General features: G+C 39.4%; 1 protein-coding gene across 10 annotated transcripts in view; it reads right to left on the minus strand.

Annotated features, from left to right (window-relative positions):
* DAB1 (DAB adaptor protein 1) overlaps nucleotides 1-25,262 on the minus strand; it is a 416,141-nt gene that overhangs the window by 116,240 nt on the left and 274,639 nt on the right. The window lies entirely within an intron of this gene.

Below are 25,262 nucleotides of genomic sequence, written 5' to 3' on the forward strand. Positions count from 1 at the left end.
TATTAAACTGGGCTCTCCACTGAATATTTACAGAAGCTTTATCAAAGGGTTGTGTCTCCATGCTCTTAAACAACATTTTGCTAAAGACTAATGGCACATGGATGATGAGTCAGAAACTGTAAGTAATGCTTAAATTATGCTGGAGGGAAATGCCAAGGCAGATGTTACTACTGAGTGCTAAGAGCAATAAACTAACATTTGCAACACTAAGCTCTGAGGGGGGGAAATCACATCTGGATGCACAATCATGCTTAACTTCATCATCAGGCTATTCTACATGTTGTTCACACGTGTAAACATTCATGTTGCAATCATTTTGTTTGGTAATAAACAAAATCAAATTTTCAAACAAGCCAAGTTAACAATTTCTGATTATCAATTTTTGCCATAGATTTGCTATAGACATTATCAAAGCACATTATGTTGTGTGCTTGGTAAATCAATGCAACAATGGATGCTACTTCCTTGCTGTTAGAATAGCACCACAGCATACAAGAAGAAAAGGTACACTTTCTCACAGAAGTGGTAATCTTGCAGTCATGCAGATACTGTCGGACTGCAATTCCCTTGATTCCTCATCACTGCCTACCCTACTTAAGGCTGGTTGGAATTTCAGTTCAGCAACATCTGGCATGCCACATAATTTCTAATGCTACCTTAAAAGGACCCAGATATTGTGAAATGGTCAGGCTGCAATATCATTATTATCATGATGACAACATGCGGTGAATGCTTGATGATACTTATGGAAGTGAATATTTCTTTATCTGTGTGCTCACTGTCCAGACCTTGTGAAATTGCTTGAAGCTAATTAGAAACAGAACAGAATAAGCAACATTATGAATAGCAACTTTCCTGGCCCAGATATTTGCATGGAACGAATGGAACATGGCTTAGGTCCAGACTATTTGAAAGACCGTATCTCCCCATATGAACCACCCAGAGCCCTAAGATCTTCAGGAGAAGGCTTTCTCTCGGTCCCACCACCATCCCAGGCTCGCCTGGTGAAGACCCGAGAGAGAGCCTTCTCAGAGGCTGCTCCTTCCCTGTGGAACTCCCTTCCACAGGAGACTAGGCTGGCCCCCTCACTGCTGGCCTTTTGTAGGCAGGCAAAGACATTTTTGTTTAAACAGGCCTTTTGAGATCTGGCAGGCTTGGTTTATTGGGAGATGAGAGGGTTGGACTTGGACTTTATAATTTTAACTCTGTATGTTTTAAAAATTTTATATTTGTAATTTTTATATTTTTATGATTTTAATTGTACAATTTTAACTTATGTTTATATATGTTTGCCACCTTGGGTCCCATTTTGGGAGAAAGGCAGGATAAAAATAAATAAATAAATAAAATAAACGAATTAGGCTTCTCTGTGTGACACAATATTTCAGGAACAACCAGCCCAGAGTTCCTTGTAAATCCAGGTAAGTGGCAGAAAGAGCTCTATAATAATAATCAGGGACACTTATCTCAGTGACAGTGGGAATTGCAGGACCCAAGTTATATGAGTAAAGTGTCAACTGAAGAATCCTCATGGTCCTGATGAGGAATCTGTACTCAGGGCAAGAGGTTACTGTTGGAACAGAACATGGAGAAACAGAATGGTTCCCAATTGGCAAAGGGGCCAGGCAAGGCTGTATCCTTTCACCCTATCTGTTCAACTTGTATTATAAGAAAAGTAGCTTGGACACAGAAGAAGGAGAAGTGCAAATAGGAGGAAGGAAAATCAACAATCTAAGTTATGCCGTGACAGCATAGTACTAGCAGAAAATCTCTCAGACCTGGAACACTTACTAAGGAAGATCAAAGAAGAATGTGCAAAGGCAGGCTTAATTTTGAACATAAAGAAAACAAAAATAATGATCACCGAGGACCTTCACAAGTTCAACCTAGACAATGAAGAAATAGAAATAGTAAAAGAATTCCTATACCTGGGATCAAACGTTGATAGAAATGGGGACTGCAGTCAGGAAATCAGAAGAAGATTAAGAATGGGGAGGGTGGCTATGAAAGAACTAGAAAAGATTCTAAAATGTAAAGACATACAACTGAGCACAAAAGTTAGAATCATATAAAAGCCATTGTATTCCCTATTACCATGTATGGATGTGAGAGCTGGACAGTTAAAAAAGAAGATAGGAAGAAAATCCATTCATTTGAGATGTAGTGTTGGTGAAGAGTGCTGAGGATCCCATGGACAGCCAAAAGGACAAAGAAATGGGTCCTAGAGCAGATCAAGCCTAAAACCTTGCTGGAAGCCAAGATGACCAAACTGAGGCTGATGTACTTCAGACACATCATGAGAAGGAAGGACTCACTGGAAAAGGCAATAATTCTGGGAAAGGTGGAGGGAAGTAGGAAGAGAGGAAGGCCACATGCCAGATGGATGAACTCTATTAAGGAGGTCACGGGTATGGGGTTGCAGGAATTAAGCAGAGCAGTGGAGGGCAGAGGGTCTTGGAGATGTCTCATCCATAGGGTCGCCATGAGTTGAGATCGACTCGAGGGCAGTTAACAACAATAAATCTAGTTTACACACCATGCTGTCCTGTCTGGCTGCAAACATAAGCCAAGCAACATGAATTGTAAGAGGTTTAACCTCACGTCTAGATTTCTGTAATGCGCTCTACATGGGGCTACCCTCGTACTTGGTCCGGAAACTGCAAATAGTACAGAATATGGCAGCCAGAGTAATTTCTGGAACATCTAGGAGAGACCATATTACTCCGGTTCTAAAGTCCCTCCACTGGCTGCCTATTAGTTTCCAGGCCCAGTACAAGGTGTTGGTTATCACCTTTAAAGCCCTAAAAGGCTTGGGTCCAAACTATCTTCGGGACCGCCTTCTCCCCTACAATCCTCCCCGCGCACTCCGCTCCTCTGGGAGAGGCCTACTTCAGCCACAAAAATCTAGGCTCTCGGCTACCTCCCAGAGGGCTTTTTCCATCGTTGCCCCCAGACTGTGGAACAGCCTGCTGGATGAAATCCATCTGCTTACATCCTTAGACAGCTTTAAAAAGGCCGTTAAGACGGATCTCTTCCGGTAGGCCTTTCCAGAATAGCCAACCCGGTCTCAAGAAACTCCCATAAAGAGATACTGCTGCTCCCATTGATCACTGTTGTATTGATTATTGTTCTGTTGTTCTGTTGTATTGTTTTGTTGTTTGACCCTTCAGTCAGCTTTAACCTGTATGGTTTTAATTCTTTATGAGATTTAATACCTTTTTAAGGGGGGGGAGGGTACCAGGGATTTGATATGTTGTATATTTTTAACTTGTTAGCCGCCCCGATTGTTCTCAGAGGGGCGGGATACAAATAAATTTTATTATTATTATTATTATTATTATTATTAAACAAAGCAATCTGAAAGAATCAAAAAGGGCAAAAATGAGCTCTCCATTTTTTTTCAAAACAGAACAACCAAAACGTTTCAAAGCAATCAGCAAACTTTCTAGAAACAAATAGCAGAAGAGCACCAGCGTCTGACAGTGTAATGTTAGAAATTTGAAAATTTGTTTTATGTCCCATGATATTGTATTATGCATTGCACCTGTGGTATGCACATGTGCACACAGGTACTAGAGAGAGAAAAAGAAAGACAGGGAAATATAGACCCTTTGCTACAAAGACATGTATTCTTGCCAACCATTTACTAGCTAAACTGAATCTAATCTCCTCTCCTGTTTCAAGAATCTGATGAAATCCACTGAAATATCTATATGCAATCCCTATGTTGTTTACGTACACTGAACATTTACCGGTATCTCTTTTTAAAAATATATCATGAAAAATGTAATGTTTTGAAACAGTTCAAGGGCTGATCAGTAAACTATAGAGGTGACATATATTTATGAAATAGATGAAAATGAATGCTAAAAACAAATGGATTAAAGAAGCTCTGAAAAGGATGGGCTGCCATCTGTTTAGTCACATGCCTCTGTTTTAACCCATTAGCAAACTGATTATAATAAGCATTACTGTTGCAGTGTAAGTACAATTCTGATTATGTACATCCCATTTTATAACCTTCTACACCTTCCACATTTGCTCTTGTATTATTATTATTAAGTAAAAGGTCAATCCAATGCCACAGCAAGGAATTTGCAACGTCTTGGAGATACCTTTGAAGAATACAAACACTTCTCCCTAACCTGACATTCCTAGGATTCAGTTATTAAGCCAAATAAAGGGTGTGCCTAGTTGCTGCAACTTTACCATCATGAATAAATTGCTAAATTTGACTAACATACTTTCAGAATATTTAAATGGTTTTTATTGTTTTAAACATTAAATTATTTTAAACAGTTTAAGCTTAATGCATTTTAAGGTTGGACAAATATTTTATGATATGATATTAGGGCAGGGTATAAATGTGTTAATAAGTAAGTAAAATCCACCCTAAAATATCTCACTAAATCATGTTCTGAGAACATTAAGGCTACATCTGCACTGCAGAAATAATCCAGTTTGACACTACTTTAATGGCTCAGTGCTATGGAATTCCGGGAGCTGTAGTTTGTTGTGGTACCAGTGCTCTCTGGTAGAGAAGGCTAAATGTCTCACAAAACTACAGCTCCCTAAATTCCATAGCACTGATCCATGGTAATTAAAGTGGTGTCAAACTGGATGATTTCTGCAGTGTAGATGCAGCGCTACTGAGTTTAAAGAGCAGGAACACCTTTAAAGGAAAGAGGTCTAATTTAGCAATATTACCTTCCATGTTCCCAATAACCAGCTTCCCTAGAGAATCAGCATGTTCTATTTTGAAGAACAAGGCTAAAAGTGCAAAGGCCTTCATCATCCCTCCCCATCTGAAAACTCATAGCAGACGTCTGGTGAAGGGGGAACGAATGAAAGCAGCCTTATCCTATCTACTGCTAGCACAGCTGATCCACTGGAGCCAAAGTTTTCTGCAGACAAAAGAAGCCTTTTCTTCTACGGTAGGAAGATTCTGGCTACCACCCATAATATTAACCTGCAGGTTGTCTAGTCTTACATCAAATAAACCAACACATGAATTAAGTGTCTAAATTGGCTAGCAAACTGAAACCGGACTGAAAAGTTCTAATGCAGGACAAAAACTGTATGTCTAAACTTTTAAAGAGAGCCACCTTTACTGAAGAAACAGAAAAAGCAAAATAAAACTTGAAAGTGAAATACAGCATGCCATTTTAATCAATCTCAATATAAAGATGCCTTACAGATCACTTAGACAGGTGGGCACTGAGAACAGGGGCATTTTTATTTATACTCAATACCTTGTGGAACATCTACCCAAGGGATATGACATTGTTCCCCTCAGCTGTGGCATTTTTAAAGACTTTCAATGTCCAACTGTTGTTTGTCGTATTGCTGCAGCCAATGGATATGTTTATGTATTACAAGCTGAGTATCTTTTATCCAAAGTGCTTGGGATGAGAACTGTTTTGGATATGTATATTTGATATGCATAGTGAGATATCTTGGAACCCAATTCTAAACATGAAATTCATTTATTTTTGTATACATCTTATAGGCATAGCTGGAAGGTAATTTTATAAACAATATTTTAAATACAGTCGGCCCTCCATATCCATGGATTCTTCATCCATGGATTCAAGCATCCTCAGGTTGAATTCCAAATAACAAACCTTGATTTTGCCATTTTATATAAAGGACACCATTTTATTATGCCATTGTATTTAATGGATTCTGAGTATCCACAGATTTTGGTGTCCATGGAGAGTCCTGGAACCAAACCCAGAGGACAACAAGGGCCCGTAATTTTGTGCATGAAACAAAGTTTGTGTACACTGAACCATCAAAAAGCAAAAATGCCACTATCTGAGCAATGTATGTGGACAATTTTGGATTCTGAATTATTTTGGACTTCAGAATTCTGGATACTCAACATATAACTGAATTATATTTTAATGCACTGTTGCCAACTTATCATGAAGTATTCTTTATAATACTAACCAGAGTGTACCTGGCACTCCCTGGGTCTGTACCTTATACTGCAAATGGGGTATTCTATTTTCCTCCCCCATCTTTTGCCTCAGCACTCTTACCAGAGTTCCTTAGAGAGCCTTCTCCTGTTTTCTTGCCCTTTTAAAATCTCAAATATGTTAGGGTGCATCTTTAAGAAATAGTACAGTTTGACATCATTTTAAGTGCTGAAGTGCTTTCCTATGGAATCCTGAGATTTGTAGTTTTACATGCTCTTTAGCCTTTTCTGCTCACAAGTGCTGGTGCCTCACAGAACTATAAATCCCAGGATTCTGTAGGATGACATCATGGTAGTTAAAATGGACTCAAACTGTATTATTTCTACTTGTAGATGCACCATCCATCACACTTCCTGTTTTCCTGTCCTTTTAAAACCTCAACCATCTTAATAGCAGTGTCTCAATTCTGCCTGTGTTGCAAGATCAAGATGAGTCCATGGAAATCTCCTGATACCTTCTCCCTCCATGTGTGAGACATCTAGCATGTCTAAAATGATAAGGAATGTTAAGCATGTATGACATATCTGGATTTTGTGTCAGGGAGTGAATTTACATACAGATGGTGACTGGCTGGGAGAGTAAGTGAAGGAAGGTTCTGTGGCGAAAGTGAAAATACAGGGGCTGACAATCCATTCACCCCCACTTTCAGTGGTCTCTACTCACAAACACCCCATTATAGAATCGCAAGCTGAAACTTCCTATTGGAGCTTGGCCAATGACTGGACATACTACCACATGTTGAGGCAGCTGGTACAGTGCCCTAAAGGCAGACATGGAGATGCTCTCTTTTCTTAATATCTGTCTGTCTGTCTATCCATCCAGCTAGTATGTGTGTGCATGTGCGTGTGCATGTGTCTGTGTTTGTGTGAGTGAGCATGTGTGTGTGTGCACAGGCATGCGGGCGTGCCTACATGCTACCTGTTTTCTTAGGTAAGACATATTTAGAGGTAGTTTTATCAGTTCCTTCCGATGAAGTATAGCCTACATCATCTTGTATTCCTTGGAAGAATTCTATCTAAATATTACCCAGGGCGGGTCCTCTTAGCTTCCAAGATCAGATCAGTCTGGTGCTTTTAGAGTATTTAGGCCCTGTCTAAATTATAAAATTCTTTTATTCTTCTATACTTTTTTTCACAGTCCTAGCTAATTTTCATCTAGAAAGATGGGGTAAATGTTTTAAACATAAAATTAAAATAAAATATCCCTAGGTTTTTGGTGGGGTTTTTTGTTTTTTTGTTTGTTTGTTTTTTTGTCAAAATGTTTATAAACCAATGGGAAATGGGAAAGGACACACGCAGCTTTTCTTTTGCAAAGATGGTGTCTACGGTCAAAAACACATTGCAGAAATAATCCAGTCTGAGACCACTTTAACTACCCTGGCTCAGTGCTAAGGAATCCTGGGAACTGTAGTTTATAAATGCTACCAGAGTTATCTCACAGAGAAGGCTAAAGGTATCGCAAAACTACAGTTCCCAGAATTCCCTAGCATTGAGCCAGAGCAGTTAATGTGGTCTCAAACTGGATTATTTCTGCAGTGTGTTTTGGACTTAAATTGCAAATTTATAACACATTCGCGATTTCCTGTTACAGACTCTACATACAACATAGCATGGCATAGACCTTGTAAGACTGAGAGCCACAAGAGCTGTATCAAATGTAGGGATGCATGGAAAGAATAGCATCTGCGCAGGACCCTTGACAGTAAATATTCTCCTTCTGCATGCCAGCATTTAAAGGAAACATATTGAACAAGCTCCCTGGGTGTGATTTAAAAGAGAGATAAATAATGCATATCTTGTAATATATTATAATACAGCATGAGCTGGGACAAGATTGGGAACATCATTAGACTGAACAACAAAGTTAGATTGGTACGTGAAAATCCCAGGGAAGAATTGATTGACCATCTTTCTATTCCCTATAGATGTGTCCATCCTTACTCAGCTTTTCAGTCTCTGGTTAATATTCCCTTTCTATGCTTCCATAGATCAATTCCCTCCACCTCACTGTTCTCCAAAAAACATAACACAAAACTCTAGACGTTTGTTATTATTTATATCCATCTGTGCTTTTCTGAATGATGTTGATCTTCTCTCAAAGCTTGTCAAAAAAGTGAAATATATTTCAGATTTCTAATCATTGTCTCCCTATGTAACATCTGTGTAGTATACTGTTCTGTCCCTCCCTGTGTCATATCTTTAACCAATTCATAGTGTCTACTGCTGCTTTTATAAGCATTTTAACAAAGATTACAAAAACACCTATATATTTAAGCCTGGCAAATAAATTGTGTAACTCTACTGAAGTACAGAGACTTTGTAAGAGAAGCCATTGTAAGGAACGTGAAAACTTTGCCACTAACATTCAATGTGTGGCAGCATTGTTCTCCTTTAAGACAACATGTGCCATATGGAAACATTTCTCCTCTGTGACTAGAAGTGACGTTGCTCACTGCTGAATTAGAACATCACACCTGGACATCTTTATCCTTTTCAGTCAACCGATAAATCTTTAGAGCTCTTCAATGTTTACTGCATTTTTGAATTACAACTCAAGCAGAGGCAACCCTATTCTCATGGGCTGTTTTATTCAGCTTTTAAAAGCTATCAAAATATTTTTCAATACTAAATAAATAAATAAATAAATAGTGGAAATTACATTAAACTAAGAAAACAAGCCCCATTTGGGAAACTGGATTAAGGAAAATACACACTTGCACATGCACACACACGCACACACACACACACACACACACACAGAGACAGACAGACAGACAGACAGACAGACAGACAGACACCCCATAACAAAAGGCATAGTATTACAGGCAACTGAATATTAAATATTAGATATCTTATCTGTACAGCTGAAATCTGAAATATTTTTAGACCACTGTCTCACCAACTGACCATCCCCAAATGTGCATTATGATTTTATCAGCGATGCTCATCAGAGATGCCTAATAATTTAACGTTTACATTATTCTGATTTGAAAACATAACCCTGCATTCAGGTGATCATCCACAAATTTTTGCAAGTCTTGGAAAACATGCTTAAAATTGTCTTTCACTTCATCGGTAAGTACTGGGATGTATGAAAGAATAAATAAAGAGGGAAATATCTAAGCATACAGAGAGCATCTTCCAATCTACACTGAACACCAACCTGTCTCCACATATTCAAGATTAAGAAGTGGGGTTTCCTTAACAAATGATGTAGCTACCTGGCATGTAGATGAGGACCATCTAAGCCCTTGTGGCAAAGGAAGAAAGAATAAGCCTGAACTCAAATCTCATGAACAGACTAGGCTGCTATAGGGATGAAAAGAACATTCGTAGTTATTAATAAGATGTCCTAAAGTCATGCAAAAGCATGAGAAAAACTGGAGAAAAACATTTGTTTTTTCACAGGAAATAGCTTTTTGTTCAAAAAAGAGCTTTTTTAAAAACACAGTAAAATGTGTATTTTTCTCTGCAGAATAATTCTTCCACATTTTGAGCCTTTTCAATATGGAATAAATACTACACAGAATATTCATTTTCACCCACAGTGAAGTGAAAACTACTATATTATTTATCCTTGTATGTCAAAAATGAAGTAGATGAGAAGTTACATCCTTTATCTGGAAATAGAGAAGGAAAACTTGGGGCCCATTCCCACTGGCAGGATGAATCGCTTCCTTATTCACTCTTGCCCTGGTTTTGAAAGTGATTTCAAAAGACCCCTTGTTCCCACTATGATAGATGTTTTTTCCCCTCTTACCTGATTGCTTTTTTTGGGGTACGATTAGCCATTCTCACTGACAGCGCCATTTCAGAAGCCCCCACCGTCAACTATCCGTGACGTAAGCAGCAGCCCGACTTGGAAATGGGGGGGGGGGGTTGGAGGCTGAGAGAGTGTGACCTGGAGCTGAGAGTGTGTGACTTGAGCCATTGGTTGCTGGGGCCAGAAAAGGCACCCCACACAGGGACCTGAGCTTTCCCCATGCCTCCTCCTTTCCCTGAACTCTCCCACCTCCACCGGAGAAAGGGGGTGATGGAGGCAGGAGCCAAGGGCCTGGGTCGTCGGGGGAGGACTCCTCTACCAGGTGGTGGCAGGTGGCAGGCTCCGCGGCTTGGCTCCTGCCTCCTGCCCTCCCCCCGAGGACCCCAGCCCAGGCCCATCACTCCTCTGCACTGAGCCAGGAGGCACTGGCCCCAAGGGAAGTGGTGGACCAGGAGCCCACCCTGCCCGGCCTCCCTTGCACTCCGGCTGATCTAGGACCTCGGTAGGAAAGAACGGAAGTGAGGGAGAACATGGGCGTGACCTCAGAAGTGCGCCCCGCCAGGAGAGAGCCAGCGAGCTAGAGGCTTTCCATCCCCGCCAGCCATTCGTCCCTCCCCTCCAGCAGGAATTGATTCTGATCTGGCATTTTCACTTATCGAACACACTTCAGAATCGATTGTTTTCAAAAGAACTGCTTTCAAACCAGTATCAAGAAACCCTGGGTTGTTTGCATTTGCCCCACTTCATTCCTGCTGGAATTGATCACATGAGGGTCAAAAGCAGTTTCAAATGTGAATGAGGGTTATATACGTCAAATCATGATTCAGATCTAATGGTAGTAGTAATGACCCCTTGGAGTCCTGTGGATAAGGGAGACAAGTGGACCTAAGTTTTTCAGAATCAAATCGAAAAGGGCTTCTATTCATTATGAAACTAGTGTCTTAATTCTTGCTTCCTATTTGAAGAGTTTCTAGTTCCATGTCACGTTTCTCAGTTATCACTTATGGCCTTTTTGTCCACTGTTACTACGTAGGCCAGACTCCACTCAGAAGTCAAATGCACTGTAAACGTTAAAGCATTTGAAGAAATCCAATTGATTTGATTTAGAGGTAGGCAATTGTGAGGGCAATCATAGACATGACTGCCATGGTTCTCTGCTGCCATGGTTGCCATGAAAGTGTTTCCACTGCTATCATGATACCAATGCTATGTATCAAGGCTGCCATAAAATCTGGTGGTTTCGGAAAGGCTAAAGGCTCTTTGTTTATTGCATGCTTTTAAAGCCAGTGACAAATGAAGGAAGTGTGGCAAAAATAACCACGAGGAGACATGTGAAAGCAAGCATGGTGTAGTGGCTTCAATCCTGGAATACAACTCTGGAAACCAGGATTCAAATCAATGCTCAGCCATGGAAACCCAGTGGGTGACATTGAACAAGTCACATTCTCTTAGCCTTAGAAGAAGACAAAGGCAAACTCCCTCTGAACAAACCTTGTCAAGAATACCCAATGATAGGTTTATCTTAGGGATGTCATAAATTGGGAAGGACTTGAAGACACACAGCAACAGACCTGTGCAAGCTCTGTGATTCCCATGTTAAACATAAATCCTATATATTGTACTATATAGCATGTATTTTAAAATATTCCCCAATACACTGGAAGCTGATATTTATTACATAGGAGAAAAATAAGAATGACAGCAAGAAGACCTGGCACAGCTACTATTGATTTCAAATAGTGGATTAAATATTTCTTAGCAGCACCCAATAAACTAGAGTGATAATCCTTTAAAATGCTCTGTTCTTTTATTTAAATATGAGTGTCTCTTGGGACATAATGTGAATCACCCAATTTCAAAACTGCTAAGTGTACAATGATATTATCTGCAAAGTCAATAACATTTCTGAAGCAGTCAAAGGTCTAGAATATGACACTGTCCTCTCTTTATCCCTAATACACTGCCCAAGCATCATCTATCATACACTGAGTTTATAAACTTGAGATGACATCTTTTTTCAAACCTCAGAGGGATATGATGCAGTGGTACACACACTGCTGTGTTGTAAATATTCTGCATTTTCATAGACACAATTAGCATTTTTATAGCATAGGCATGGTGAAAATACAAAACACTGAAGCTGAGAATGACCTCTAAGGTGCTGCAAGACCTTCATTAAAAAAAAAAAGATAAGCTCTCAATCAGGAGAGGACTAGCACTGTTCAATCAGGGGAGGACTATTATTATTCTCACAGGTCTACTGAGGAACTTTTTTCCCCACTATGAGACTTTTAACTACATAAATGAAATTATGTAAAATGTAATTTGCATTTATTTTTATAACCAGGGTCCAAAAGAGACTGCAGAAATAATCCAATTTGAGGGAATGTAGAAATTGTACTTTGTTGTAGCACCACACCTCTCTAACAATAACAAAGAAGGCTTAATGTCTAACAAAACTACACAGTTTCCAGAATTCCATAGCACTGCGCAATTAAAATGGTCTCAAACTGGATTATTTTTGCAGTATGTTTTGGATCCATATCTATCTACTTACCTTTATCTGACAAGGTAGTATATTGTCCACAAAATGCCATATCATGACATGGATAAGCCTAGCTTTTAGCATTCATGATTTATCTTTACACTTCAGGATCTTGTTTAATCCCTTCCTAGCTGCCCTTCCAAATCCTAGAATTTTATTGCATGGGGCTTGTAGAACGGGACCGGAGTAGAACTAAAGGGGACAGGAAGTGAATAGAACAGGGGAAAGAACGCATATTACCGCACAGGAGAATGCTGCCAATGCTGCTGGAAGTCCCAATACGTTATGAAGAGTTCTTGAAAACTGGCTGCTGTGGGACGGATCGGAAATGGATTGGGGACTTCCGGCAGCATCAGTGGCATTATCCCATGCAGTAATGTACATACTTTCCCTGTTCCGTTCCCTTCCTGTCCCCTTTTGTTCCACCCTGTTCCCATCCTACAAGTACCATGCAATAAACTCCCTAGTCTGATTAAGGCCTGATGGGCAAAATGGGGCGTGGCAGCAGCAGTGATACCAGGGTTAGGGAGCATGAACCATCCACACGCTCCCTAACCCTAGTCCATGGCAGCTGCCATGACACCGGTGCCGCCGCTGAGCACCCAAACATGCCACACAGGAAGTGGTGTCATGACGGCGCCACTTCCTGGTTGTGGCACCACAATAAAGGAGATGCTCTAGGCAGCTTTTTTTGTGGCGCCGCAAGCTTCGTTCCCACGCAGCAACCAGACAGGAATGAAGCCATGGGAAAAAGGGACTGTGCAGCCCTTTCCCCCATGGTTGCACCTGTCAGGGTGTCCTGGGGTATGAAGCCCCAAGGACACCCATTTTCAGGACCATGGAAAAGCGTCATTTTGCCGCTTCTCCATGGTCCTGAAAAGCGCCAGATTGGGGCTTCTCAGCTGCCAGTGAGGCTGCTGTACCTCCAACCTGACAAGAAAAGGGTCAGGTGCAGGCCTCCCCAAAGTGGTGGTCTGTACTGCACCTTAATTTTTTTTTTTTTTTTTTTTTTTTTTTTGGTGCACTCCATTATCCAATGTATGTCTGCAATATGATCCCTAGTGATCCTTTCCTGAACCCAGCTTGGACATCTGGCATTTCTTGCTCCATATTGGCAAAAGTCTTTATTGTACAGTCGGCCCTTCTTATACACGGATTTTTTATACACGGATTTAAGCATACACGGATTGAAAATGTTCCAAAAAAGTATAAATTTACCTTGATTTTCCATTTTTTATAAGGGACACCATTTTGCTATGTCATTATATGTAATGGGACTTGAGCATACACGGATTTTGTTATACATGGGGGATCTTGGAACCAAACCCCAGCGTATAACAAGGGTCCACTGTACAACTTTGAGCATAACTTTCCTTGCACTGGAAATGAATACAATGGTCCTGTGGTTACTGCAATCCCTGCTATCCCCCTTTTGGGGGAGGGGGGTTCAGAATGGATATTTAGCATTTTCAAGCTGTGGACCATTGTTTTGTTTTCCATATTTGGTAGCAGATTTTTGCTAGAGCTTGAGTAGATTCTGTCTCTGTTACTTGAAAAAGCTCTATTACTATGTCATCTGCTTCTGGTGATTTATTCTTCCCCAGTTTTCTGAATGCAGCTTTTTTCAACACTTTTATATAGTTCTTCTGTGTACTGTTTACATTGTCTTCTTATTTCATCTTGGCCAGGTATTGTATTACCCTGCTAATCGTTGAGCATCCTCACCCTTCAAGTTTAAATTTCTCTTTGACTTCTCAGATCTTGTGGAAGAGGGATCTTGTTCTTACTTCTTATGGGGGTAGGGGGTCATCTTCTACTGCTTATTGAAGTAGTTCTCATAATTTCTGCACACTAGTTGTTGCATTCAAGTTTCTGGTTGTATTTCTGTCACCTTTTCGTTTTGCTTCTCATCTGTCTTTTACTGCTTGAAGTGTTTCAGCTATCATCTACTGAAACTCTCAACCATACAGCTCAATAAATTAAATTTAATGGAGCCTTCTTCCTGTTAATTATAACTGAGATTTAGGAGATTTTCACATGGGAGCATAGCAGGATGCTCCTGTCACTACTGAGCAATTGCTCAAAGATTTTTAGATGATGTTCTGTGACGTCACAATAAATTGCATCATTATCCCACAAATAAAGAGGAATTCTAGTGCCACTTTTCATTCATGGCACTTTCTCATGAATGAAAACCAGTGCAAGAATTCCTCTTTATTCATGGGATAATGGCAAGATTATTGTGACGTCATGCAACACTGTCTGAAAATTTTCACGCAATAGTGATGGGAGCATCCTGCTATGTTCCCATCACTTTTCTCCATGTGAAAATGTCCTTAATCTTCTCAGGCCCTGGAACATGCATTTTAAAAGTAACATATTGGTTCATTGTTATAACTTTTTGGGGAAAAATCTGGGCTTATTTGAATATTCTAATGTGTAAACTGTACTCAGGACAATTGACCACTGTTAGGACAGAATATGGAGAAATGAGAAAGGTTTCCAATTGGCAAGGGAATCAGGAATGTCAGGGAGTCAGGATATCCCATTATTCAAAAAATGGCTTCTCCACAAACGCTTCATCAATGGGAGAGGAGTAGGATGCCTCAGTGACATTTTAGAAGCACGATAGACAATTACACCTTCGTGCTTCTGCAACAGTTCAGGAACTTTTTATAGATTGGAAAGTGCCTCTGTGTGATAAGGTCCTATGACATGGAAGGGCAGCTATGAAAGAACAAGACAAGATGTTTAAGTGCAAAGGTATTTCACTGAAGACTAAAGTAGTCTATCCATGCCATTTTATTTCCTATCACTATGTATGGATGTGACAGCTCGATGGTGAACAAAGCTGATTGGAAGAAAATCAACATTCGGGATGGTGTGCTGAAGAAGAGCTCTCCAGATACTGTAGATTGTTATAAAGACAAATAAATTGGTTCTAGAACAAATCAAGCCCGATCTCTCCCTAAACCAAAATGGTTAGATTGAGGCTGTTATACTTCAGTCATATCATGAGAAGGCAAAACTCAGCAGAAAAGACAATAATGCTAGGTAAGGTAGAAGATAGTAGGAAAAGAGGAAGACTACATTACAAGTGGGTGGACCCAATCAAAGATGCCACAGCCCTGAGTCTGCAAGACCATAGAGGGGCTATGGAGGACAAGGTGTCTGGGAGATGTTTCATTCATAGGGTCATCGTAATTTTTAGACTTGAAAGCAGTTAACACACATACACAGCTGACAAATGTGTTTACAACAGGGCTCTAAAATACAGTCATCATTAGTATGTATGGTCATATTTCGATGCATGTGCACATTTCAGATCATACCCATGTGCTTCTACCTACACCACTACCACAGATTATTTCTCAAGCACAATGAAGAAAAGCTTATCACTAGCCACTATGTAACAAAAAATATAATAATTCCAGACTGCTTATTTAACTAGGCAGTATAGGCACTTTAATATACTTCTGTAACTGTAACTGACATGGCTAGCTTATTTCCAGGGCTCTTCCCGCTGGAATTGTCCAGTAACATAGTTTACTTGTGTTAGAAAGTGTCTGACACTACTTCAGATTCAAGGTGAACAATGAGCAAACCCTCTTGTCTCCACAGGTCAACAAAAATCAACTTGCAACTCCCAGCAGGCTTTTTCTAACACCCAATTACTAAGAGAACACTAAGAAATTCCTTTCTATTGAGATATCATCTCTCTCTCTCTCTCTCTCTCTCTAAATGATTGTGCCCACTTTATTTCCCCCCCTGTAACTTTGAAAGAAGACATAGTTACTCATTCTGCCCCTCACTCACTCACTCAATCATAGACGAACACATTGCTGAACTCACATTGATTTCATGAGAATAAGAACTTATTTCTAACAACAGCAGATTTATGAAAATGATTCCAAAGATAAGTGAATTTCGATCAGGACTGTATTTTTAAAAAAATTACCCATGTGCAAACACAGTGATACCTTAACTGTACCATCAAGCTATTTAGATTATCACTGCAGTGGTGATTTCATTTTGTTTAGCATTGTCATTCACAGTAAACTCCAGTTGAGAGCTTTTTATAGCACTTTGCATGATTAGTACTTGAACAGCAGTACTATATTCAAATGCCTCTGTACATCTCAATTCTCAGTGCCTAGGATATAATAAAACAGCATTTTCTGTGTTTATCTGCAATCTGCCACTTTATACCAAGCCTCCCACAATATTTGACATGGTTTTGAGATAGAAGTCAATTGTGTACACAGTGAGTGTTGTTGTTGTTGTTACTGCTGCTGTTGTTCTTTGATATTTTCTTTTGTTTGATACAGGTTCTTCACTCTTTAAGCAAATAGCACAGAAACCAGAAATCAGAGATGCACACTTCATTGTGGTTTTTTTTTTCTGAGTTAGACTAATGGATGATTAAATTATTTCTTAATAGTACAAAGAAGAATTTGTGATTAAGACAAGAGGGCAAAATTACTGGGATGACCTCTGTATAAATTACACTTGATTAAACTTTCCCATAAATCTCAGTGAGGCACTGTATTTATTGTAGGTCCACACTGAATACATGTTTGCTGGCCTAACAGAAGTAAAATAAAATGATAAAATTTACACTCACATCCTAAATAAAATAATGAATAACTAATTAAGAGATAACTTATCATTTTTAATATTAAAATCAGGATTTTAGAGATAAAGATATATTATTATTTCCTCAAATGCAAAAATAACTGGAAGTATCATATATACTCATGTATATGTCCAGGGAAGGTTTCAGGGTAAAAATCATGGATTTTGATATGACCCATGGATAAGCCAAGGGTAAAACTCTAAGGGATATAACAAAGGATGGAAAGTTGAAAACACCACTTCCATCCCTCCCTTCTCCTTCTCGGGGCCTCTCCCAACCACCTGACACCACTTCCCAGGTACTGGAGAGGTTTGAAAATTGGATTGGGGAGGGAAAGAAGTGGAGTTAAAAGGGGGTGTTTCTTTGATAGGAAGAGAAGGCTTTAAAATAGGATTGGAAAATTCTTACACCCACACACACACCTGCCACCAGGTATGAAGAGTGGGGGCATCACACCATGCTTGTTTCAAGACCTTTCTAAGCACTATTACTGTACTGACCTGTAAATAAGTTGACCAGGATTTTAGGGTCAGTTTTGGGGCATAAATTTTTTGACATAGTTGAGTATATATGGTAATTATTCTTTAGCTCTGCTTTGACTATTATTAGACCAAGAATATTGGTAGATAGGTATCTTAGATCTAGCTTTGTAAACCACCAATGTTAAGATAGGGCCTGAGCAGAATGGCCAAGATCCTGGCACCAGTGCTCCCCTGGGTTAGTCCCTGGGAACTGTCTGAACAGCCTGGTTTTGCAGTGGAGTTTTTTAGAAACTCCATGGAAAACTGTGACTATTTTACACAGGGTAAAAGCTCTTTGCCCTGGGATCAAACTGGATTCTCCAGATCAATGTGTGCACAGGCAGGATTGGGCCTGATTCTGCCATGGGGTTTTGGCCTATGTCGTCTAAAGTAGATGATCTGAGGCCAGGAGGATGCTGGGCCATTTGGCTCATGCGGACAACCCCAATGAAAGAATATGCAGACTGAGCAAATGCAGAAGTAAATCTTATCATGTTCAATAAGACATAATTTCTCCTAACAGACTTCATGATTGTTTTGAGTAACAAAATACAGTTCATGATATCAAGAGAAAAGAAGTCTGAGAAGGGAACACAAAGTACTCTTGATAAAAATCAGCTATTCACCACTGAATGTATCTGTGTACCTTTAGGTTGAATGTTGACTTATGGAAGCCCCATTAATTTCTTAGAGATTTCTTAGGCAAGGAATATTTAGAGGTGATTTTGGCATTTCCTTCATTTGAAATATTGCCTACATCACCTGGTATTCCCTTCACCCAAGTATTAACTAGGGTTGACCCTGCTTAGCTTCCAATATCAGACAGGATCAGGTGGCTTTAGGGTACCTAGACCATTGCTACACAGCAAATAAAAAAAGAAACATGTGAAGTCGAAGAAACACATTTACATCACAGTTATTTTAATGTAATTAATATTTAAATAAGCTCTGAGGATGTGTGCAGCCCTAAATAGCCATTTGGTGGTCATTGGCCACTCCAGACTCATCTGAATTGTTACCATATCTGACAAACCCCACATTGTATATGGGGTTTCATATTTTCATAGCTAGAGCTAAGAAGTCACAATGACCTTTGGAACACTAGAAAGATTCCCATGGGAAAGGCATGTTGACTCAAAGGCATGTGGCGGATCTAGGTAATACCAAAATAAAAGTTACATGTGTTTGCTGATTGCTCTGCCCTCCTCCCAGGCTATCTGCATATCCTCTTGCACAAGAGAAAGAAGTGACCCCATTGCACTAACGTGAGTAAGACCACATCTCCTACCTACTACTTGCTATTTTCCCAGCCAACGTCCTAAATCTAATGAATGTTTTGTTTATCCGAAGTTAAGACCATCTGCCCAAATTACCCTTTTTGTCAATTTCCTTGGAAAGCACTCAGATTCATGTGGGAATATTAAGTACCCCTTGAGGCACCCAACTCTGTGTGTGTGTGTGTGTGTGTGTGTGTGTACACAAACACACAACCCACACATGGTCACTATGCACATACAGCTGACACTTACTGGAGCTCTGTCCAACCATCTAGAGCTTCCTCTTCATGTATCACCTTTGAACACTGTCTGAGTCATACCCTGCTTTCTGAGAACTGCACTTCAGGAGTGGTAAATGTCACCCCCTTAAAAGCCTAAGCCTCCACTATCGAATTTCCATACCTCTACTATGTTTAGCCTTGTATGGTGTTTCAGAATGAAATGTTGCTATGTGTTCATGTGCACTCTTGCATATTTCTAAATAAAACCTTTATTCATTACACTTGGAGTCATACCCCAGTTAGTACTGGTATACACAGGTGAAATGATCCCCAAGGTGACCCAACCTCTTGTAGGCCCCTGTTGAGCTAATCAATTCCCCTAGATATGCTGTCACTGTTGGTGGGGACCCCAGGACCCACACCTTTCAGAATAACAGGACCAATTTTTGAAAACTTTAAGTGAACTTTCAGTCTGTTCCAATTTTGTTTTTTCTTCCAATTTTGGCATTTTAGGCAGTTTGGTGTGGTACCTAGAGAGTCACAAGAGCAGAAAAGTGGGCACAAAACCTGCTGAAACTGCTCATCACACTATACAGTTATAGTGTCATGTTCCAGTTAAATGGTCATGGCAATTCTTATGGAATCCTGTGCTTTGCAGTTCAGTGATGTACTAGCTTTCTAGTTGATAATTCTAAGTGCCCCTCCCTAAACTGCAAACTCAAGGCTTTCGTAGGATGGAACCATGGTAGTTAAAGTGGAATCAGAAAGCTATAATTTCTGTAGTCTGAATCATGGAGAATGTTGGTTATCCAGCCATGAGCAAAATTAAATCCACATTACCCCCCACCCCCACGCCCTTTCATATACACTTCTTTGGGCTAAGCCCTGGTGGGCCCTGGCTCAAATACAGAAATGCATGAGAAAGTTTGGTGTATCCATGCATGCACATGCATATTTCCATACACATACTACACACACACACACACACAGAGAGAGAGAGAGAGAGAGAGAGAGAGAGAGAGAGAGCGCATCAAGTAGCTCAACAGGGGCCTACAAGAGGTTGGGTCACCTTGAGGATCATTACACCTGTGTATACCAGTAGTGTAAACAGTATTGTTGTTCCCAGGATAATTGACATGAGGGATTTTTTTCCATTTTTTTTAAAAGATTCTCATTGTGGGCAGTATGAATAACTGATGCAAATAGATTTGGGATGATTTGGGATTAAACTCTGCATGCACTGAATGCATTTTAAATACATTTGCATTGTCAACAGCCTTGCGGTCAAGAAAGTACCACACCTTCTCTAGTGGAACAGCTGCCACTGAAATCAGGAGAAAAAATGGAAAGAAAGAGGGAAAGGGGGGAGAGAAAATGAGATGCTAAGCCCCTTGAATGGCAGGAGGAGCCTCTACCCGCCTGAAGGTTGCTGGTGGGTATGGGGACAAGGGAGAGGTGCAGTTCCATGGTGTGAAAAACAAACTTGAAATGCATGAATGAGGTTATTCACATTGTTTTGCTAAAAAAATGATGTCTGAATGACCTCTAAGTTTCCAAGCTTAGCATTTCAGAATGCGGAAAGTGTCAATGATATTAGTCAAAAAAGCCATGTTCCCAACTTCCCAAGGCTGGCAATGTTGTCTCCCTATGGGTCACCATGAAATTAAGAAGAATGTTGTGGGAGTTTTTTTAGAGTTGTGCAAATAGCTTTGAAAAAGATTGCACAAAATTCTAAATCTTAAACACAGTTACACAAATGTACCCTTGGTTTGTTGTGCCCCAGTCTTTAGGGAGATAATTCAAAGACTTGAATGATCAGGAGGCATCTGCCCCAAGGATTCCACAAGTCTGCCTAAGGGTATAACCAAAACCAGGTTGGAGGCACTGGCTGTTTAGAAGTAAAACACAAGTTCTTTGTTCAGTGCAGAATTATGATGGCAGTAAAATAAGTATCTGTCTCTCACTCTATCTTTTTTCCCCTCTCTGAACACCAAAAATTGAAGGTTACAGGCATTATACATTTTGTCTGTCTCTGTTTTTCTTTAAAGGGTTAATATTGCTTTAATTCAAAGAATGGGAGATGTTTAGTCTCCAGATGATGGTTCTCTTCTCAAGGCATTGCACCACAATGCTGGCAGCAGTTTTCCAGTTAAGTAGTCCTCTAGGGGAAACTGCTGTTTGTTCCATGCAGTCAACAAAGTGCATGGCTACATCGCACGGAAGTAAATAGAATGTTTATAATGCATTTAGTACTATTACACACAACTACCCATCTCACAAACAATTTTCAGTTGTCATCATGTAAAAACAAAAGACCGGTAACTTTTTTTTCCTTTTTAAAGGGGAAAAAAATGAACTGGGCAAATAAATTATTCTTCAACAAGAGGCTTGAAATTATGTATCACTTTTTATTTGTCAATGGGAAAATAAAGAACTTGTTCGACTGGCAAGCAAAAATCACTGCTTTCCTGTTGCAATCCAATGTTTCAAATAAGAAATTATTTTCATCTTGGCCTCCCACTGCCTCCTCAACATCTCAGAATGTCTTTCCCTGCTGGAGAAGCAATAGGAGGCCAAGAGGAAAACTGCATTTTCCCTGAGTCTTTGGGCTAAAAAAATGCTGTCAGTTTCAAAATTACAACAGTGGCAAAGTGCTTCTTTCAATTGGTTCCTTTCATTTTTGCTCCCTACTGTCATTTGTATTGTCAAAGTGGCAGCAGGAGACAGTTAAACAAAACAAAGCCAAAAAAATAAATAAATTACTACCAGCATTCACCCTTGGACAGAACATTAACAAGAAGAAAAACATCCATACATCATATGGTACCCCCAAGACTAAAAGAAGGGTGTGTGCATTTTAAGAATCATTTGGAATTTAACACTTGCTTTATTTCTTAATTTGTATCATTCAGCATTGTTACCATGGGTGGGTGGGGGGAGTGTAGAAGGCAGGGAAAAACCCTAAATTAAAATAGGTAATAAAAGTAAAGGTTTTCATAAACAAACAGCAGGCCCTTTTAAAGAGAAATAAATAGGAAGGCAAATAATATGGAATTATCCCATAACATAATTACATATTGTACAGAGACAGAAATGCAAAAACAAACTGTGACAGACATGGTCTTGATGTCATGGGAATATATTAAGGAATCATGGATTAAATACTGTCTGGAAATGAACAACCAATTATTTAAGAAGCCAACCGCAAGTGAATTTATGCTGGAAGGTATCAAATACAGGTTCTCTAATTCAGCACAAAAACACAGTTTGATACTCTGGGAGACACAAAAACTGAGAGTACTGATAAATCAAAAAATCCAGAAAGATGTCATGGGAATATGTTTAGGGATCAAGAATAAATACTGTATGAAAATGAGCAAGTGATTATTTAAGAAGTCAGTTGCAAATGAGTTCATGCTGGAAGGTATCAAATATGGGTTCCCTAATTCAGAAAAATAAGCATAGTTTGGGACTCTGGGAATTTGAATTGCAACTTTAGTCTTTCAGATTAGAATTTGAGTGTTATTCTTTATTCTCATAGTATGAAATATAAGCCTGTTACAGACTGCCAAAATAAAGCTGCTTCGAGTCTCTTTGGAGGTATGCTATTTAAATGATGCATGGGCCCTAAGAGTCCGGAGGTCGCGCCAAAGCCACACTCCATTCCTAAGCACTGGAGTGCAGCTTTGGTGCAGCTTCCGGATTCTTTGGATGCATGCATCATGTAAACAGCATACCTCCAAAGAGACCCGAAGCAGCTTTATTTTGGCAGTCTGTAACAGGCCTCAGTATTTAAAAAACTTATATGAACAAAGTGATTCCACACAAAAACCAACCAAAGCAAATAAATAAGAAGATGCAAATAGAAGGTAAAGTAGTAGGCACAAATGAGAGAACATGATCAAGATTAAAATGACAAAACACCAGTTTTGAAGTCCCTTCACTGGCTGCCAATTAGTTTCTGGGCAAGGTACAAGGTGTTGGTGATTACCTTTAAAGCCCTACATGGCTTGGGTTCAGAATACTTAAGGGAATGCCTTCTTCAGTACTGTCCGTCTCGCACTCTAAGGTCCTCGGGGAAGAATCTACTTCGGCCCAAAAAATCTAGACTAACCTCAGTTACCCAGAGGGCCTTCTCTACTGCTGCTCTGAAGCTATGGAATGACCTGCCAGAGGAGATCCTCCACATTTCTACCTTTACAGCCTTTAAGAAGGCTCTTAAGACGGATCTCTTCCAGCAGACCTGCCCAACCTTGTTCCTCTCCCCGTATACTGTGACCTATGTCTCTCTGTCCACCAATTCTTCCCTTAATTTTAACACTATTGTATTTTATTGTATTTTAAATGCTGATTATTTAATTGTAATTTTAGTATTGGGATGGGGCGTTGGGAACGGAATAATTTTTGAATTTTATTGTATTTTCTATGTATTTTATTGCTGTAACCTGCCCGGATTCCTTGTGATTGGGTGGGCTATAAATAAATCATTATTTATTATTTATTATTATTATTATTATTATTATTATTATTATTATTATTATTATTATCATTTGAAACCATTCAAATTGAGGCTTGAAGTTCTGTTTGTGAGTTAACCATGGTTTATACATATCAAAGCAGGGGGGAAACTATTGGGAGCAAGCAACAACAACAAGCGGTTTTCTAGAACCAAAGATGTGACTTATATGTGAGTATATACAGTATACAAATCTTCTATGGCTTTAAAGTGAATAGTTATGTCCCCCCCCCCAAACCCCACTAGAAAGGGTTTTGCCAGTTCCTTTCTCAGAACTATAGCAATAACTAAGGTATCTGGTATAGTGAAAACAAGGAGTCTTGACACAGTGAAACAGAACCCAAGTTTGCGTAACAGCTATGAAGTATGGAGGGAGAGAACTTACCATAAGCACAAGGTGACCAACCATATGAGAAGATGCAGTTGTGTTTCTTTTTGTTTCTTATGAGACTTTTCGCAGAAAGAAACCGTGTGCTTCACAGACTATTGTGTTCACTCCATGCCAGTGTGTGCTTCTCATGCTTTTCATTAATGAAATGTGTGTTCAATAAAAACACTCTTTATAAGAGCATCACTGCAGCCTTTGATATAATGACAATGTGATGCCATTATTTTCTTTCTGGAAGCCCCACCTGAGCCATCAATAGCAGACTCTTCCTTTCCCTAGCTTTTTCCACATGCCTGCCTTTCCTCACATTTTTTTTCCCTGAACAAAATTGACAACATCTAATCTTTTTGTGAAAAAGGAGCCTAATAATTTAACATTTGCATGCAGATTAGTGCACTGTAAAATCGAGCATTGCTATGCTAGGTTACTGTGCTATTAGCTAGGGGATTCACAGGCATATTGCATGCTAAGTAGGTCAATTTCTAGTCATATAATTTTGACTATATCAAAGTATTTATTCATGAATGTCCTAATTCATCACTGAACTCGCAGAACTCTTATTTGTCTGTTAAAGTTACATTTAAATTAAGGCTGTCAAGGTCCAGTTTTTATCCACCCATATATGCCATCATCACTGACCCAAATTTAACAGTGTTCCGGTCTTGATAATTTTTTTTTAATGATACATATGTTGTGTTTCACTTTATAGAAGTGAACAGATGATGAGGAAAAACATTCTTTACTGTTGTTATCAAAATTATGATTAAAGGATATTTTGTATATTTATTTTCTCTGTATCCCTTTTATTCCCTCCTCCCAACGTGTCTAATATATAACTGTGCAAAGAATGCAGGGAATTTTGTATGTTTTATTTTACTTACGTATATATACACGCGGAATAATAATTAAGCCTGAGATATCTTAAAATTTCTTTCCCCTCACATATTATAGTAAGACACTGTAAGAAAATAACATGTCAAAGATTCAAGATTATTCACCTACAGCAGTACTAATATATATTGACACTACACAGTTATGGTGCTGTTATTCTGCTTTAACTGCCCTAGTTCTGTCTTATGGAATGATGGAGTTTGTAGTTGGGTAAGGCACTGGAGCGCTCTATCTGAGAATTCTAAATACCCCTCCTTAAACTATCAATTTCTAGGATTCCACTGGACAGAACCATGGCAGTTAAAGGGGAATAATAGTGAGCAAAGGAGGGAAAACAGAAATGGAATTTAGAAGAACACATTTTATGCCACTTTCTTATCTTACTGAGAAATTATGTAGCTTTAACATTAAGGCTGTGTTGTTTCTCATCAAAGGCTAAAATTAAGAAGACTATATATAGGTGTGTGTGTGGGTATTTTTGTTTCAGGGATATGCAACTGAGGCAGATCCAGGAGCAAATTTTC

The sequence above is a fragment of the Sceloporus undulatus genome, chromosome 4 (assembly GCF_019175285.1).
Source record: "Sceloporus undulatus isolate JIND9_A2432 ecotype Alabama chromosome 4, SceUnd_v1.1, whole genome shotgun sequence".
In the NCBI taxonomy this organism is placed as follows: domain Eukaryota; kingdom Metazoa; phylum Chordata; class Lepidosauria; order Squamata; family Phrynosomatidae; genus Sceloporus; species Sceloporus undulatus.